This window comes from Narcine bancroftii, chromosome 5, assembly GCF_036971445.1.
Source record: "Narcine bancroftii isolate sNarBan1 chromosome 5, sNarBan1.hap1, whole genome shotgun sequence".
Classification (NCBI taxonomy): domain Eukaryota; kingdom Metazoa; phylum Chordata; class Chondrichthyes; order Torpediniformes; family Narcinidae; genus Narcine; species Narcine bancroftii.
Window position 1 is genome coordinate 255,246,123 of NC_091473.1, and position 18,534 is coordinate 255,264,656.

General features: G+C 49.9%; 1 protein-coding gene and 1 long non-coding RNA gene across 2 annotated transcripts in view; one reads left to right on the forward strand and one right to left on the reverse strand.

Annotated features, from left to right (window-relative positions):
• The window catches only part of LOC138765247 (uncharacterized), a 36,606-nt gene extending 32,531 nt beyond the window's left edge, over positions 1-4,075 (reverse strand). Inside the window, exon 1 of the mRNA XM_069942254.1 lies at positions 3,749-4,075. The gene's annotated coding sequence lies outside the window, so the exon portion shown is untranslated. The remainder of the gene's footprint in view (positions 1-3,748) is intronic.
• On the forward strand, positions 62-15,278 carry LOC138765250 (uncharacterized). The gene is made up of 2 exons (XR_011358546.1): positions 62-579; positions 14,730-15,278. It is a non-coding gene; the product is annotated as an uncharacterized lncRNA (long non-coding RNA).
• The last annotated feature ends 3,256 nt before the right edge of the window (positions 15,279-18,534 follow it).

Consider the following 18,534-nt stretch of genomic DNA (forward strand, 5'->3'; position numbering starts at 1 on the left):
CTCATCACTAAGCAGGTTTCCTAGGCAACCTGACTAACAAAGCAATGGGTAATATACACACTTGACTGTAATAGGAGGAAAACAAACTATTAGGTTTATTGGCCGAGGAAAAAGTACAAAAAAAGGATCGTCATGGTGTTGCATAATACATCAGTCACATCTGGGAGACTGGGTGTAACTGCTTAGCAAACCAAAGGAAGGATAATATTCTCCAAGAATTCACAGCAGCTGAATTAACATTCTACTCAAGTTCACGTCCCATGTACCAAGAGTTTGTTTTGCAAGCAGGCCAGTTAGATATCACTTACATAGTACAAGATACAATGCAAAGCTGCAGAGAGAGAGATCAGAAGGTTCGTAACAAAGGTTCACTTGGGAGCCTGTGAAGGAAAGTAAGCTATGCCCTACGAACCTTCTACCACATCCACACTGCCTTTTGCTCCCACCACAACATTTATTTTTTTGGCCTCAACTGTTCTACAGGCACTGGAATCTCAACTATTTCACTCTTTCTAGACATTTTCCCGGCAAAGTGCTAAAAGCACAAAGGAAAAACACAATGCTGGAGAAACTCAGCAGGTGAGGCAGTGTCCTTTATTCATGGCTTGGCTTCATGAACACAGATTGAGGAAGGGGGCTGTCCGCATCTGCTGCAAACTGACGTGCCCGACCGCAGCGGCTACAGGGAAATTCTGCTCTGGGTTTGTTGCTGCTGTGTCACTGTTCTTCCTCCATCTCCCTTCGTCCTCCAGGCCAGCCCTGCGATCATTCTCAGCCTGGTGAATGGTGAGTTGCCAGGCCACGCGATCGGAGGCTAGAGCAGACCACTGACGATGGTCAATGTGACAGGCACCAAGGGATTTCTTCCGAGAGTCCTTGTACCTCATTTTCAGAGCCCCTCTGTCACGGTGCCCAGTGGAGAGATCACCAAACAGCATAATCTTGGGCAGGCGATGATCCTCCATCCTAGAGACATGTCCTCCCCAACGCAGCTGTGCCTTCAACAGCATGGTCTCAATGCTGGTAACCTCCGCCTGTTCGAGGACTTCAATGTTGGTGATGAAGTCTCTCCAGTGGATGTTGAGGATGGTGCGGAGGCAGCACTGGTGGAAGAGCTCAAGGTCTTGTAATGTGGTGACGGTAGGTGACCTACAACCTGGAACCATACAGGAGGGTGGTCAGTATAACAGCTCTGTACACACTGATCTTAGTGTCTTTCCTCAGATGCTTGTTGTTCCAGACTCTTTTGTACAGCGGCCAAATGTGCTGTTTGCCTTTGTCGGTCTGTTGTCAGCCTCTTTATTGATCTTGGCATCTGACGAAATGGTGCACCCCGGGTAGCTGAACAGGTGGACTGCCATCAGCTCAGTCTCGCTGATGGTAATGTGGGGAAGGTGGGACTCTTTCTGAGGTGTGGGCTGATGGAGAATGTCTGTCTTTTTTGAGCTGACTTCCAGTCAAAGAGCTCCACAGCCTTCGCAAAGCAGGATGTCATATGCAGCTGGGCTGTCTCTGTATAGGCAACAAGAGCGGGATCGCCGGTGAAGAGTAGTTCTCAAAGGAGTTGTTCCATTGACTTGGTTTGGGACTACAGTTGCCTCAGGCTGAACAGGCTGCCATCAGTGCGATATCGGATGTAGACACCGTCCTCGTCATCAAGGCCTTCTGTGGCCCTTCGGGGCACCTTGCTGAAGAAGATGGTGAAGAGAGTCGGCATGAGGACACAGCCTTGGTTTACACTGTTGCCTATTGAGAAGGGCTCTGAGAGGTCCTTGTTGTGTCTGATTTGGCCACTGATCGGAATGTAGCTGGATGACCATGCTGAGGAACTTTGGGGGGACATCCCTGCTGTTCCATGATTTACTTAGGAACAATAAAGATACTTAACCAATGTTTCAGATTTGAGCCTTTTATCAGGGTATGGGGAAAAAGTTAAAGATACGTAGGCCCTTAGAGAAGGGCTCAAGCCCAAGATGTCGGTAACATGTCTTTACCTTCTATGGACACGAGACTGGCTGAGTTCCTCCAGTATTTAGTTTGTTTTTACGACCATTGCAGCATCTTCAGACTTTAGAGCTTCACCTCATTTCTCAGGATAAACACCATAAAATCTCCAAACTTATGTTAATCCAACTACCTCAATTTTAAGTTCAGTACTGCACTAACAACATATTTGAAGCTGATGACCTCCACACCTATCTCCACCAGCTCCGTCCCACAGGAGAATGGGCAGTCCTGATAGTCTATGTCCACTTCGGTCCTGGGCCCTCACAGTGGATAATCAAGGAGCATTTCTGGCTGAGGGACTTCCTGAACCTTGCTAGTCAGTCACAGAACTGCACATTCCCCCCATCTCATTGATTCACCCCCCCCTTCATGATTTTATATCTTCTCTATTACAGGAAGGATAGACCCTCCTCACAGATGAATTACTCCAACCAAGGTCCCATCCCAGTGGGTCCCTCTGCCCCCTCCCCCCATCCTTCCCCTACCTTGGTGGCTAGAACTGCAGCAGCAGCTGGGTCTCCCCTCTCCGCCCCACCTCCCTCTCTCCCCCCCTCTCTCTCCCCCCCACCTCTCTCCCCCCCCACCTCTCTCTCTCCCCCCACCTCTCTCTCCCCCCCCACCTCTCCCCCCCACCTCTCTCTCCCCCCCACCTCTCTCTCCCCCCCCACCTCTCTTCCCCCCCACCTCTACCTCTCTCTCCCCCCCACCTCTCTCTCCCCCCCACCTCTCTCTCTCCCCCCCACCTCTCTCTCCCCCCCCACCTCTCTCCCCCCCCACCTCTCTCTCCCCCCACCTCTCTCCTCCCCCCCCACCTCTCTCTCCCCCCCACCTCTCTCTCCCCCCCCCACCTCTCTCCCCCCACCTCTCTCTCCCCCCCACCTCTCTCTCTCCCCCCCACCTCTCTCTCCCCCCACCTCTCTCCCCCCCACCTCTCTCTCCCCCCCACCTCTCTCTCCCCCCCACCTCTCTTCCCCCCCACCTCTACTCTCTCTCCCCCCCACCTCTCTCTCCCCCCCACCTCTCTCTCCCCCCCCACCTCTCTCTCCCCCCCACCTCTCTCTCCCCCCCACCTCTCTTCCCCCCCACCTCTACCTCTCTCTCCCCCCCACCTCTCTCTCCCCCCCCCCACCTCTCTCTCTCCCCCCACCTCTCTCTCCCCCCCCACCTCTCTCTCCCCCCCACCTCTCTCTCCCCCCCACCTCTCTCTCCCCCCCCACCTCTCTTCCACCCCACCTCTACCTCTCTCTCCCCCCCCACCCTCTCTCTCCCCCCCACCTCTCTCTCTCCCCCCACCTCTCTCTCTCCCCCCCACCTCTCTCTTCCCCCCCCACCCCGTCACCAGTGCCCTGACTAGGGCCAGGGATCCCTACATCTCCACCTTCAACCATCCATGCACGTCCTCCGAGCTCAATCCGTACCCCCCCACCCCCAAGACCCCCCCCACCCCCAAGACCCCCCCCCACCCCCAAGACCCCCCCACCCCAAGACCCCCCCACCCCCAAGACCCCCCACCCCCAAGACCCCCACCCCAAGACCCCCCCCCCCACCCCCAAGACCCCCCCCACCCCCAAGACCCCCCCCCACCCCCAAGACCCCCCCCCACCCCCAAGACCCCCCCCCACCCCCAAGACCCCCCCACCCCCAAGACCCCCCCCACCCCAAGACCCCCCCCACCCCCAAGACCCCCCCCCACCCCCCAGCTGTGGTGGAAGCCCCAGCCTCGCTTCCCAAAGCGCTTCACCTGCCCAGTGACCGGGTGGAAGGTGCAGCTCCTCCGGCGGCCCCTCGCGTCGCCGCCAACTTCCTGATGTCCAAGCCCCGCGACCACCTCCCCTGTTTGAGACCCCCGTCGCCGAGCTCCAGATCCCCCGCACCACTCACCCGGCTCCCGGCCGGGACCGGGGCCACCGTGTACAGCGACGGCGAGCTGCGCCTCCTCAGCAACCGGCTCAGCGTCTCCCCCGGCCCCGATTTCCTCATCGCCGCCCAGCCGCTCCGCAGCGCATCACGTCCGGCGGGATCCGCAGCACCTGCAGCCGCCGCCTCCCCGCCTCCCTCCTCCCTCCTCCCTCCCTTCCCTCCTCCTTCCCTTCCTCCTCCCTCCCCTCCCCTCTCCCCTCCCCTCTCCCCTCCCCTCCTCCTCGCTCCTCTACCCTTCTCCTCCTCCCCCCTCCCCTCCTCCTCCCCCTCCCCTCGCTCCTCCCTCGCTCCTCTATCCTCCTCCTCCTCCCCTCCCCTCCTCCTCCGTCTCCCCTCCTCCTCCCTCTCCCCTCACCCTCTCCCCTCCCCTCTCCCCTCCCCTCTCCCCCTCTCCCCTTCCCTCCTCTCTCCCCTCCTCTCTCCCCTCCCCCCTCCTCCTCTCTCCCCTCCCCCCTCCTCCTCCCCTTCCCCCTCTTCCTCTCCCCTCCCCCCTCCTCCTCCCCTTCCCTCTCTTCCTCCTCCCCCTTCCCCTCTCCCCTCTTCCTCCTCCCCTTCCCCCTTCCCCCTCTCCCCTCTTCCTCCTCCCCCTTCCCCCTCTCCCCTCTCCCCTCTTCCTCCTCCCCTCTTCCCCCTTCCTCCTCTCCCCTCTTCCTCCTCTCCCCTTCCCCCTCTCCCCTTCCCCTCTCCCCTCCTCCTCCCCTTCCCCCTCCTCTCCCGTTCCGAACCTCTCCGCTATGTGAACTCTGTGTATGATGCCCTCTCTGCGAACTCTGTGTCAGCTCCGAATGGTAACAGTGCACGCCCCTTTTCCCGACCTGGGGTCCCGCCCCCTGCACCGCGGGGTGTGTTGGGGAAGGTCCCAGCGCAGCGCACGGTGATCACCTGGTGGAAGGTCCGACGCGGCGGGGAGGTGAGTGTCGTGCGGCCCGAGGAAGTGTGAATACTTCGTTTCAGGAACTGCCCGCTTTCCCCTGGGAAGGGTGGGGACAACCCGTGTCAGCGGGCGAGAAGGAGGGAGGGAATGGGAGAGAGAGGGAGGGAATGGGGTGGAAGGGAAGGATGGGGAGGAGAGAGGAAGATCGGGGAGGGGAGGTTGGGGAGGAGAGGAGGAGGAGGGGTTGGGGAGGGGGAGGGGGGGTTGGGGAGGGGGGTTGGGGAGGGGGAGGAAATGGAGTGGGAGGGAGGGAGGATTCCACACCACAGACTGGCAGTGGGAGAAACAGATGTTCTGCAAATAATTAGGGGGCAGGTTAAGGGTGTGTGTGGAGGGAAACAACGATGTTGGCAGAGCCCAGACAAACAGGGTGGTGATGGTGCCATGGTAATAGTTTCCTTTGTTATTAGGCCTCAGCCAGGAGATTAGAGAACTGGTTTGAAATCATTATCACAGTTCCCGCTGGAACATTGTGTCGTGTTCGGGTTCCACTGCAGGAAGGATGGACAAAGGGTGGAGGAGATTTACCAGGACCTCCAGTGGCCAATTCCACACCCCATTGCCACACTGACATGTCTGTCCACAGCCTCATTCTGATAGTTTGAGACCAGCCATGAACTGAGGAACCACACCTTGGTAGTACCAATATCAACTGCCAATTACTGTACTGATAAACCCCACTCCCCGTTCTCTCTTCTCTCCCCCTTGCTTTCCCTCATCCCTTTGTCTCTTTTCTTTCACTTTCCCTTTCCTCCCTCCACGTCCAAACCCCTTTCCTTCCATCTATCGGACCTCTGCCCCCCCCCCCCCCATCACATCATCTTTAAGCTATAAGACATAAGAGCAGAAGTAGGCCATTCAGCCCATCAAGTCTGCCCTGTCATTTAATTAGGGCTGATCCATTTTCCCACAGTCCCACTGCCCAACCTTCTTAGGTTCTGGATTAGCCAGGAAATCAATCAATCTCTGACTTTCTCTTCTTTCCCTCCGCCCCCCACTCCTGCATCCACTGCTCACCAGCCAGCCTGTGTGCCTCCCACCCCCCCCCCCCCCCCCCCGCCCCCACCCTCTCCTCATCTTATTCAGGTGAATGCTGGAATTCTGACATTTCTGGTGATAGGCTGACGCTTAACACATTGCCTAGCTGTTGCTCTCAGTGGATGCTGCCTGACCTGCTGAGTTCCTCCAGACACAGGTCCAGCGGACACAGATACACACAGGTCCAGCAGACACAGGTCCAGCAGACACGGAGACACACAGGTCCAGCAGACACGGAGACACACAGGTCCAGCAGACACGGAGACACACAGGTCCAGCAGACACGGAGACACACAGTCCAGCAGACACGGAGACACACAGGTCCAGCAGACACGGAGACACACAGGTCCAGCAGACACGGAGACACACAGGTCCAGCAGGCACAGGTCCAACAGGCACAGGTCCAACAGGCACAGGTCCAGCAGGCAGGTCCAGCAGGCACAGAGACACACAGGTCCAGCAGACATACTGACTACGTTAAATGACCACAATATGCCAAGACAGAGAAATGTTAATGGGCAGATAGATACAGATACTGTATGACAATAAGTGCAGTTAGTGCAACACAGTGGTATTCTTTTTGAAATATTTTTGAGTTGAACAAAAACCTTTTACACAAGGTAAACTAAAGATAACATAAATCAAATCATAGCATCTACATGTCACACATCAATTGTAAATTAGAAGTAGAACCATTATTATTACAGAACTTATTTCATTCAGGACATCAAATTCTATAATTATAATAATTAATCCATAATTCATACGATGTCCAAAAATAATATTGAATACAAAAATTACACAAATAATACTCGTAAAATTCCCTTATATATTTTATACTTCCCTGTGATCATGTTCTGTGAGATGATCCGTGATCTGGAGTTAAACCCCTCTTTACTTATTTGTCTTAATAATGGAAAAGAAATTTCCCAGACTAATCTCCCCCTCCCTCTAAACAAGGTTATCTGAATATATTGTAAATATGAATCGAATACCGGCCCCCAGACACCAGACAGGATATCCCCGGAGCATCAACCTCACTTCAGTCCTCAGATTATGAAAATAACCATGAATGGGCCCCACATCTTATCAAATTCACACTTTGCTTCTTTAATATTATCTAATTTTTTTCCAAACTGATATAAGATGAGATATCAAGTGACCATTGAATGTGAGTGAGAAACATCATCTTTCGCTTCATCAAAATTGCTCGTCTAGCTGTCAACAAAGCAAAAGCTAGGTTCTCTTCTGGGTTGAGACAGACATTTCTCCCCTTCCAGAGAAAAAACAAATAATCAAAGGGCAAAGCTCTAATTTAGTCTTAAGAATCGTTGATAAAGTTGGGAAAATCTCTTTCCAAAAATGTTCTAAGTTCAGACATTCCCAAACATAAATCAATGAATCTTCAAAAATGCTACACTTATCACATAATGGATCAATATCAGGATAAAAAGAGATCATTTAGCTTTAGATGCATGTATTCTGTGCACCCCTTAAATTGTGACAAACAATGTCCTCATCCGAAAATGCTCCCTTCAAGTCATGCTTCCAATCGTGATATTTTAAAGGACATTGCAGAGTCTGGGTTTTCATGTTGGAATGAAGGAGGGGAAACTGATAGAGCTTTACAGAATAATAAGGGCTGCCCCATGTAAGAAACTTCTTTCCACCCCACCCCAAACCAGAGATCCATGTAATCTCTGCCGGAGGGAATGAGGGAAGCAGAGGGACTCGCAGCGTTCAAGAAGTGTCTGGCCCATCACTTGAATCGCCAAGGGAGAGAAAGCCAGGGCCATGAGATAGGATTGTTGCAGGTGGGTACCTGATGACTGGCAGGGACTGATGGTGGAACGGCCTGTTTCTGTGCCAGATCACTTCATGACTCACTCGGATTGTGACACTGGGTTGCAGAATCCTCATTCCTTCTGTTATTAGACAACTAAAAATGCCTTGCAGAGGTTTGGAGGAGATCGAACCTCAGGGCACCTGGGTCCAATAGACAATAGGAGCTGGAGTAGGCCATTTGGCCCGTCGGGCCAGCACCGCCATTTTAGATCATGGCTGATCATTACCATCAGTACCCCTTTCCAGCCTTATCCCCATAACCCTTAACTCCGTTACCCACAAGAGTCTTATCCAGGCTCAATCATTGGGAAGGATTTTATAAGATCATAAGACATAGGAAGAGAAATAGGCCATTCAGCCCATTGAGTCTTAATTGTGAGCTGATCCATTTTCCCACATCCCACTGCCCTGCCCTCTCCCTATAACCTTTAATGCCCTGGCTAATCAAGAGCCTATCATTCTCTGCCTTAAATACCCCCATTGACCCGGCCTCCACAACCACCTGTGGCTAAAAATTCCATAGATTCACCACCCTCTTACTGAAGAAATTCTTTTGCGTCTCTGTTCTAACTGAACGACCTTTCATCCTGAAGTTGGCCCTCTTGTCCTAGACTCTCCCACCGTGGGGAAACAACCTTTCTACATCTATGCCATTCACTATTTGAAATGTTTCGATGAGATCTCACCCCCCCCCCCCCCCCCCCACCTCCAATTCTCCTAAATTCCAACGAGTCCAGGCCAAGAGCTGTCAAAAGCTCCTCCTATGATAACCCTTTCATTCCCAGAATCATCCTTGTGACCCTCCTTTGAACCTTCTCGAATGTCAGCACATCCTTTCTTAAATGAGGAGCCCAAAACTGCTACAATCCTCCACGTGAGGTCTCATCAGGGCCTTATAAACCCTCAGCATCACATCCCTGCTCTTAGATTCTATTCCTCACACAGTAAACAAGGAATCAAATCGTGTAGCCGCTGCACGTGCAAAAGAGTTGGAAGCATCAATAGAGGGATGGCTGCTGTGATCAGACTGTGTAAACCATTCACAGCCAGAGTGATGACAGTCACTGGAACATCACCCAGCAAACCAGGGGCAAGAATGGGGGAACGTGCCTTTGACTGCCTTCAGCTGGCTTCAGACTATTTCTAGGAGTGGGTCTGGGACCAGAGGGCTTAGCTCAGAATAAAGGTCATCCCTTTAGAACAGATGAGATGTTTTTTTTAGTCTGGGGGTGGGGGGGGGGGGGTGAATCTGTGGAATTCATTGCCATAGATGCCTGTGGAGGCCAGGTTATTGGGTAAATTAAAAGCAGAGGTTGATAGGTTCTTGATTGGAAAGGGTGTCAAACTTCTGGGGAGAAGGTAGGAGAATAAGAAGCTGATTATTGACTACAGGAAGGGAAAACCAGAGGGGTAGTGACTACAGGAAGGAAAACCAGAGGTGTACAATCCAGTGATCATTGGGGGATCAGAGGGGGAGCAAATTTAAATTCCTTGGAGTCACTATCTCGGAAGATCTTTCCTGGGCCCAACACACTAATGGCATCGTGAAGAAAGCACAACAACTTTCTTCAGGAGATTGAGAAAGTTTGGTATGACACCAGAAACCCTGAATGCAAAAGGTAGTGGACACAGCTCAGGACATCACAGGCAAAACCCCTCCCATCATCGAGAACATCTACGGGGAACGCTGCCATCAGAGAGCAGCAGCGATCATCAGGGACCCACACTACCCAGCACACGCTCTGTTCTCACTGCTGCCATCAAGAAAGAGATATCGGTCAGTGCCACAAGGCTTTCACCACCAGGTTCAGGAACAGCTGCTACCCTTCCACCACCAGACTCCTCAACAACAAACTCAATCCCTCACTTAAGGACTTACTTTGCACGTTATTTATTAGAATATTTATTTTCTGTACTTGCACAGTTTGTTTACATTTTTCTCTTTGAAATAAGTATATATTTCTTGTATATAATTTACTGATAAGTAGAAATTCTGTCTGGCCAGCAGGTAAAAGGATCTCAGGGTTTTAAGTGATTTCTGACAAGAAATCTGAACTTTGAATGGGAGTGAGTGGAAAAAGTATATCAGGCATGATTCGAGTGGCAGAGCAGGTACGATGGGCAGAAGGGCCTCATTCTGGTCCTACACCTTTTGATCTTATTAGGACGGGTTCCTGAATTGCTGGCCACATGACAGCCACAAATCAGAATTCGTCCACCTGCTGGGTTTTACGCCAACTGACCAGCTTTTGATCTTATTAGGACGGGTTCCTGAATTGCTGGCCACATGACAGCCACGAATCAGAATTCGTCCACCTGCTGGGTTTTACGCCAACTGACCAGCTTTTCAGGTGAATTTAAAATTATTCTTCCTCTGCACCTTCTGTCCATCAATTACCTGATCCATTTTCTGACAGAGAGTTCCTTCTTCTCTGCGGAACCACTCACTTTAGTGTAGCGGTTAGCACAAGGCTTTTACTGGACCAATGACTGGGGTTTGAATCTGAGTTTGTACGTCTTCCCCAGGGGTTCTGGTTTCCTCCCACCCTTCAAAGCATTCCAGGTTGCAGGTCAGTTGGGTGTTATTGGGCAGCTCGGGCTCATGGGCTGAAAGGGCCTGCTATCTATCATGCTGTATTCAAAACATAAACAGAAGTTTGCCTTCTGAATGAAAGGCAGAGATGGGATGTGATTGCATGAATATCAGGTAACAAGGCAAACCTGTTTGGGGAGTTGTGCAATGGTTCTATCCTTGGCTATCTAGAGGAACTGAAGCCTCCAAGTATTTTAAAAATAAAACTGCTATTCTTCTTCATGTTTAGCGTTGTGCTCTGATCCATTACACTTCATTCAACAGAACTCGCTTCCTCGTGAACCATTTGTCGTTTGGGCCCAATGAATTCCCACTGCCTTCTCAAACTAATTAATTTCTGTGGATTGTGGGGAACCTTTCAAACCTTCCAACTAGAAACACTGCTTCAATTTGTACAGCTGAGCACGTCCAAAACCCTTTTAGAGGAAGGTGTCCAACCTTCTTCATGATTAACCACAGGGGTGTGGAGAGGGAGGAGGGAAATGGGGAATGAGAGAGAGCAGAGAGATAGATAGGTGGGGAAGGAGAGAAAGGGGGGAAATAATTTTAATGGAGTGTCTTGAAAGAGAACTGGGTAAATATTTGAATTAGAAACACCCTGCTGGGTTTCCTGGCAGGGGCAAGCTGTGGACTATTTGGAAAGTCCAGCACAGTCCTGATAGATTGAACAGCCTTCTTCTCAACGGTATTTTACAACCTCAATTGTGGGTCCTGGCCTGATGATGATTTCTCTCTATGTATGGCTGCCGGGCCTGCTGAGTCCTCCAGCAGAGTGGGTTCAGTTCCTGTATCCACCATCTCCTATGTAGCTTCTTCAAGGAGAGGGAGAGATTGATTCAGGTGATGCTGACTGTGGCAGAAGATGAGGACTACATTGAACGTAATCTCTTAAGGGGTCTGGTCATTTCTGCCCATGTAGGGGGCCTGACCAGCTAAGTTCCTCCAGCTTCTCGGCATTTTTTGAACAGACTTACAGGGAAGGTGTGGAGATTATGTTTCCTCTTGCTGATATGTCCACAGCTGGGAATCTCAGTGGGAAGTAGACTTGCTCATTCAGCACAGAGATGAGAAGAAGGGGAATAAAAACACAGAAATGCTGGAGGAACTCAGCGTCCATGGGATATACTGACGTTTTGGGCCTGAGCTTCTCTTCAAAGGTATTTCTATATCTCTTTATTGCAGCAAGAGGCGAACCAGTTCTCTCAGATCCACAATGAAACTGACAGTAACTAAAGAGGAACAATGATCCCTTTAGTGGCTGCAAGGGGCCAGAGTAAGATGTAAATCACGAAAATCTGTAGACACCATGGTTGAAGTAAAAACACAAAATGCTGGAGAAACTCAGTAGGTCTTTTATGTTTCTTTATTTGGCTTGGCTTCGCGGACGAAGATTTATGGAGGGGGTAAAAGTCCACGTCAGCTGCAGGCTCGATTGTGGCTGACAAGTCCGATGTGGGACAGGCAGACACGGTTGCAGGGGAAAATTGGTTGGTTGGGGTTGGGTGTTGGGTTTTTCCTCCTTTGCCTTTTGTCAGTGAGGTGGGTTCTGCGGTCTTCTTCAAAGGAGGATACAGAATCGATGTTTCGGGCTTCATCAAGAGGCGTTTACTACCTGGGGCTGCACGGGATCTGTCTATCCTACCCATGAGGCAGCCCCTTACACGCTGGATCCTAAATTGCCCTTTAAAGGCGCTCCTGCTCCTTCTGTGACGCAGTGAGTGACCTGTCACGCACTCACCTTGTCACCAGAGGCGCCACAGGCAATTCCCTGTGTGTTGGCCTCCAAAGGAAACTGTATGAATGGAGGAAAGGAACAGAGAAGGGATTATCCCTTTGAAGGGCATGGATGGCAGGTCTCCAAAAAATTGGCCGGAGATAGTGGAGCAGATATGGAGGCAAATACTCTGTGCCTTCTGCGGGGCGGGGGGGGGGTCAGTGAGAAGAGATTATGTCCATGGCAACGTCATAAAGCAGCTATTCTCAACAGGGCCTGGAGTCCTCCCTGGGGACCACAGCACATTTAAGTAAAAGCTGCATTTTCTTTTCACCTCATGTAACATTAATATTTTAAATGTTTTTATGTAGTTGGTAGGACTTCAGAAGAAACTAAAATTGACTGCTTCACAGGAAAGAGGTGGAGGGTGGGGCCATAAACTGAGCAGAATCCCAACAAGCCCATGGCCAAAAGAATGGTTGGGAATGGCTGTCGTAAAGAGCCCCCATCACCCTGGTTACAACCTCTCCTCACTGCTTCCTTTTGGCAGAAGATACAGACGCCTGAAGTCCAGCTCCTCTAGGTTCCAGTACAGTTTTTTTTAATCTGCTATCAGGCTCTTGAACCTCTCTGTACCACCCTGGTCAAAAACTATTCAGGGACAACCACCCCCCCCCCCCCCCCCCCCACCATAAGATCTGTCAGAATTACTGGCATGTTTTTTTTCTTGCATTAACTACAACTTAGAGCGAGAGAACATTACAGCACAGAAGCAGGCCATTCAGCCCTTCTAGACTGTCCTGAACCTTTTTTCTGCCTCGTCCCACTGACCTGCACCCAGTCCATATTCCTCCCATCCACATACCTGTTCAAATTCTTCTTAAATGTTAAAATTGAGCCCGCATTCACCACCTCACCTGGCAGCTCGTTCCCCCTAAACTTTATCCCTTTCACCCCTAACCCATGTCCTCTGGTTTATATCTCACCCACCCTCAGTGGAAACAGCCATCCTACTCTTTCTATCCCCCTCATAATTTTAAATACCTCGATCAAATCTCCCCTCGTCTTATTGACCCTGTGATATTTATCATCTCTTTCTCTGTCTTGGCATATTGAGGTCATTCAAATTCTACTCTTGTCATCAGTGTACGTTTCCTGTGTGGCCACACACATAGGAGTTTCACTGTCCACTGATATTCCCCTTCCTACTTTAGTCTCAATGAAGGGTCTCGATCCAAACCATTGACAGATGGACTGCCTCTCCACGGATGCTGGCTGACCTGCTGAGCTCTACTGCTTCTTTTCCCACCATCACTGCTCCTCCCATCCTCCTGCTGAGCCCTACTTCCCCATTCTCCAAACATTTCAGTTCCTCCGTCTCTACCATGTCCATCCCAATGATGGTATCTCCCCCACTGTTTCCAGATGAAGTGAAAAGGGGGTGGAAGGAAGGAGTGGGACAGAGATGGAGCACAGGAAGGTGAGGGAGGGGAGATTCCCCCCCATTTCCTTGGGTGACCCATTTTCCACATTGACAAGGGACCTCCTCCCACCCCTGCACTCCCACCATACTTTCCACATGTCGAAAGAAGTGCGATTGTTGTCACTTCTCCTGGTCTTGGCTGCAGTCCAGCTGTTCTCTCACATTCCTTCCCATTGATGACTGAGAATAAGGAGTGCGTGCAACCAGAAACTGGTCCAACTCGCTTTTATACCCCATCCACATTCCAGGAACATCTATTGAAGAACATTGTTGGAGTAAACTGACAAAGCAGACCTCAGTGGAACATGCAATAGAGCAGGGAGAGGGTAATCCATGATGAACCACCATGGTGAACGGCTGTAGTGAACCATCACCAACTCCACCAATCTTTCTCACAAATAATGTCACGTCAGGACTGACAAGGAACATTATCCTCTGGCTTGAATGAGTTCAGCCCCAAAACCGCCTTCCAGGGCCAAGCAATGCCTTGATTGGTCCCTACCCACTTTCCGAAACATTCGCTCCCTCAATAGCGGCAGGAGCTATCAGGTATCCCACCTGTTTCCAAATGGTGGTTTTTGACATGAATGACATCATTCATCCATTCAGAAACCTGACCTTCTTCACCACCGACACAATCTGGAGCTTAACCCTTAGGGGATCCTGCCTGAGTACTCCCAAGTCCCTTTGCTCCTCTGAATTTTGAATTTGCTCCCCATCCCAATCTGCCCATTTATTCCTTCCACCAAAACGTACGACCACACACTTTCCAAGATTGTGTTTCATCTACCACGTCTTTGCCCATTCTCTGGATCTCTCCAAGTCTCTCTGGAGCCTCTCTGTTTCTTCCTACCTGCCCCTCCACCTAACTGTAAACTTAGCCACAAAGCCATTTATTCCACAATCCAAATTGTTAGCACACAACATAAAAAAGAAGTGGCCCCAACACTGACCCCTGCGGAACCCCACTGGTCACAGGTAGCCAACCAGAATAGGATCCCTTTATTTCCACACTCTGCTTCCTGCTGACCAGCCAATGCTCTAGTATTTTTCCTGTAATTCCATGGGCTTTCATCTTGTTCAACAGCCTCATGTGCAGCACCTTGTTAAAGGTCTTTTGAAAGTCTAAATGAACCACTTAATCAGATGCTTTATAGATAACAAATTCTTTTGTTTCCCGTCTCTCTTTGCCCAGACAGACATAACAGAAAGATTGTACAGTACCTGGTCCTCCAGAGAATGACTGCAAGGGAATGACCTCTAACAACAGGTGCCCACTGAAGTGCAAGAGAATCTGGACCACCCTCCTGAAGGCAAGTATGGATCGACCTCCTGGAAGTATCGTACGATTCAACCAGCTGCACTCATCAATCCAGGTGTGTAGAACAGCAGCTCAACTGCCCCTGCCTCGTGATACACACCCCAAGCTGGCAGCTGATCCCGTGGAAAGCACCCAGCTCTCCTGGAATGCAGAACTCTGCAAATGGATCAGCAAGTCCAAGTTCATGATTCACAGATGTGTGTGAAAGTACAGCAAGAATCCAGGAAAGTTAACAGAATGATGGTGTTTACTGCAAGGGGAGCTGGGGTCAAAAGTAGAGAGATTGTGCTTCAGTTACATAACGCATTGATGAGACCCCCATCTTGAGCACCGTGATTCAAATTTAATTTCATGTGTATCATTTGGCATGCTATCCATCTCATCAATAGCAGTAAAGCATGGTACAGGTTGCAGAATTACAGAGAGATCAGATGGAACGGAGCAAGGACAACATTATTTTTCAAGTGTGGGGTTCATTCAAGAGTCTGATAACTGCAGGAAGGAAACGGTTCTAGAATCTGGGGGTGCATGATCTCACACTCGTAAATCTTTTTCCCAGTGGGAGGGGGTGACAAGAGTGTGACTGGGATGGGCTGGACCTTTAAACATGCTGGCTGCTTTTCTGAGGTAGATGGAGAGCAGGGTGGGTGTGTGAGGATCTGAGCCATGTTCACAACTCCGTTGCATTTTCTTGCAGCATTGGCCGGAGTTGTGCATGTTCCATGTGGTCACGCACCTTGGCCGGAGTTGTGCCTGTTCCAGGTGGTCACGCACCCTGACAGGATGCGTTCGATGGTACATTTGTAGAGGTTCTTGAGGAAATTTTAAGGAAGATGTTCAAGGAGTGGAAGCAGGGTGAGGAGGTTCACTGGACCTGGGCAGCTTGAGGAGAAAAGGCTGTCAGGCTGCACTAGTGTCCACTGAATAAAATGTTAAGGGGTCTTCACAAGGAAGATGGGTTTTCCTTTTACAGAATAATCTATAACAGTAGTTTTCAAACTTTATCTTTCCACTCGCATCCCTCTTTAAGAAATCCCTAGGCCATCGATGCTCTGTAATTAGTAAGGGATTGTGTAGGATGGGATATGGGTGGGAAGGGAAGGTTGAGAATCGCTGCTCTAGACCTAATTGTTACTGAAATATTTTTTTGAGAAAAATTGTCATTTGGAGTTCTGAAACCGTGCACATAACGAGTCAATGAGGGATGATTAAAACAGTGGGTTTCAAATCTTTTTCTTCCCATCCACATCCCACCTTAAATAATCCCTTACTAATCACAGAGCACCAATGGCATAGGGATGTGAGTGGAAAGAAAAAGTTTGAAAATCACTGATCTAGAACTACGGGGTCACAACAACATACATAGAACATAAAAGAATAACCCACAGGAGCAGGTCCATGTATCTGTGCCAAACATGATGTCCAAATCAAATTAAAACTCTGCTGCTTAGATCTGATAAATATCCCTCCATCTCCAACACATCCATGTAGCCTCTTAAATACTCCTATTAGAACTGTAGAACATTACAGCACAGAAACAGGCCCTTCAGGCCTTCTAGTTTATGATGAACTCTTTTTCTGCCAAGTCCCACTGACCAGCACCCAGTCCATACGCTTCCATATCCCTCCCTGTCCAAATTCTTCTTAAAGGTTAAAATTGAACCCACATTCACCACCTCAGCTGGCAGCTCGTTCCACACCCCCACCACTCTCTGTGTGAAGAAGTTCCCCCTAAGCTATTCCCTTTTCACTCTTAATCCACGTCTTCTGGTTTGTATCTCACCCACCCTCAATGAAAAAAGCTTGTCTACATTTACTCTGTCGATCCCCCTCATAATTTTAACTAACTCGATCAAATCTCCCCTCATTCTTCTATGCTCCAGGGAATAATGTTCCAACTTGATTAACCTTTCCTTGTAACTCATTTCCTGAAATCCAGGCCACATCCTAGTAAATCTTCTCTGCACTCTTTCCATCATATTGATATCTTTTCTGTAGTTCGGTGACCAAAACTGCACACAATTCTCCAAATTTGGCCTCACCAATGTCTTGTACAACTTTACCATCCCAACTCCTGACCTCAATATTTTGATTTATGAAGGCCAAGATGCCAAAAGTTCTCTTTACTACCCTGTCCACCTGTGACTACAGACATCTGTTTCCACCACTATTTCTGGCAGCCCCTTCCAAGCACCCACCACTCTGTATGAAATATTTACCCCGCACATCTCCCTTAAATCTCCATCACCTCACCTTCTAGTGAGTGACATTTTTAACCTGGGGAAAAGATTCTGACAGTCCACTTTATTAATGCCCCTAATAAACCTCCACTGGGTCTCCCCTCAGCTTCCTACCCTCCAGATTATTCATTCCACAAACCAAGTTTAACCAACCTCTCCCCACAGCTGACCCTCCAGACCATCCAGTCTCAGCCTTTTTTGGCTCTGGCTGCCTTAGGACTCGGTCCAAAATTTATGGACCCCCCTTCCCTGCGAAGCCATCAAGTTTTGGTTTCTTCCGTACTTCCCTCCTACCAACCACAGAAAATTCATTAAAAAAATTTATGTTACGTGAAGTGAAGAAAACGAGGCTTTTACTTAAATGTGCCGTGGCCCCGAGGGGGCCGTCGGGAGAGGGATGGTGAGAGAGGAAAAATCATTCACTCTGTGTGTCCTTCCTTGTAACACAGGAGGCCAATTACATCAGTAAATTCATGCTGCCTCACAGAACAATTTGTAGCCGATTCTCTCTGCATTCCCATCACATCAGCAGGCTGCTGGAGCTCAAGGGAACCAGGGACCTGATCCATGAGGGTGCTGATGGTGAGCAAGGCTCCCAAAGGGCCTCACGTGCTGATGGCTCCCTGATGGAGTCGGGGGCTGGGAACCAGGGGTTAAGTAGGGAGATTCAGATGCCTGGAGCTTGTTGGGGCGGCACGGTTAGGGTAGTGGTTGGCATAACTCTGTTACAGCGTTAGCGATCGGGACCAGGGTTTGAATCTAGTGTTATCTGTAAGGAGTTTGTACGTTCCCCCCATGTCTGCGTGGGTTTTCCCTGGGGGCTCCGGTTTCTCCCACTCTTCGAAACATACTGAAGGTCTAGGTCAATTGGGTGTGATTGGGTGACACGGGCTCGTGTGCCGGAAGGACTGGTATCCATGCTGTATTAAATTTAAAATTTAAAGTTCACCACTGGACAGGACAGGAGTCTGTGTGGTTACAGAGGTTCACTGCATCACAGGAGGTGGCAGTATCCACGGACACTCAATGTCCCTGAAGGGACTCTCCTCTGCTGCCTTTATGTGCCTTTACTGGGCAAACCAAGGGAAAACATTTCAGCGTATATTTGTGTATTTGACAATAAATGGACTAATGGACCATCATGGGACTTTGGGATGTGGGGAAAAGATGCCAATTCCACATGAAGCAGGAAAGCAGTGGGATTGGCCAACATGCCAATCATGTCAATGTTTCCCACAGAGAGGGGTGGGTGCCTGGAATGCATTGCTGGGGGTGGTGGTGAAGGCTGGAACAATAGGGAGTTTTAAATGACTCTTAGACACACGGATATTAAAAAAATAGAGGCTTTTGGTGTGAGGTAGAATAGGGTTGTTGAGTGGGTTGGAACAACATGTGGGCCGAAGAAACTGTACTGTTCTGTTCTGTGTACTTGCACGGCC